Raw genomic sequence first — 727 nt, 5'->3', positions numbered from 1 at the left:
ATTGAAAAGTCATAAGTTCCCTTCCAGTTGATTTAGACTTGACTTCAGCTAAATGGTCACAATCGATAATTATTGATCATTTTGCATTTTGTTCATAAATACGATTGTATTCCGAATGATCATGATTATGAGACTACATGGTAGAAATAGATATGCAATTGGTAATTTACAGCCATAACGTACGACTGTATCTCAACATAAAGTATTGTGTGTGGGGGTAGAGTGTAACTAAATGCATACCCTTAGGTAGTACTTTCCTTTAAGAGACAGTTACAAAAATAGAAGTATGGTTTTGGGACTTTCCATGTACTTCCTTAAGTTAATAACCACTAACCGCCTTGGGTTAATACTCTGGTTTTTCTTCAGATCGTATAAATCTTTCGCCTTTTACTAAAGATTTCTGTGGAGAGAAACCATCATGAGTTTCAGACAAACCCATTTTTTTAAATTGTATAATTTTTCTAAATAAAGTTTTGTAGAAATTGTTTAAAGGGGTTGTAAAGGTTTGTTTTTTATTTTCTAAATAGGTTCCTTTAGGCTAGTGCATTGTTGGTTCACTTGCCTTTTCCTTCGATTTCCCTTCTAAATGTTTTTTTTCTTAGTCTGAATTTCCTCCTCAGTATACTTGCCCCCATCATCCCAGCCGTTCTGGCTGGGGATTAGTCAGGGTGCTCGCCCCCTCCCTTTGGACTACATCCCTGCAGGGAGACGCTGTGTTACTGAGGAG

General features: G+C 36.7%; 1 pseudogene; it reads left to right on the top strand.

Annotated features, from left to right (window-relative positions):
- The first annotated feature begins 346 nt into the window (after nucleotides 1–346).
- On the top strand, nucleotides 347–467 carry LOC120946330 (annotated as a pseudogene).
- The last annotated feature ends 260 nt before the right edge of the window (nucleotides 468–727 follow it).

Source organism: Rana temporaria, chromosome 7 (genome assembly GCF_905171775.1).
Source record: "Rana temporaria chromosome 7, aRanTem1.1, whole genome shotgun sequence".
Classification (NCBI taxonomy): Eukaryota; Metazoa; Chordata; class Amphibia; order Anura; family Ranidae; genus Rana; species Rana temporaria.
Note: the sequence above shows the minus strand (reverse complement) of the source record. Positions and strands in the feature narration are given on the sequence as shown.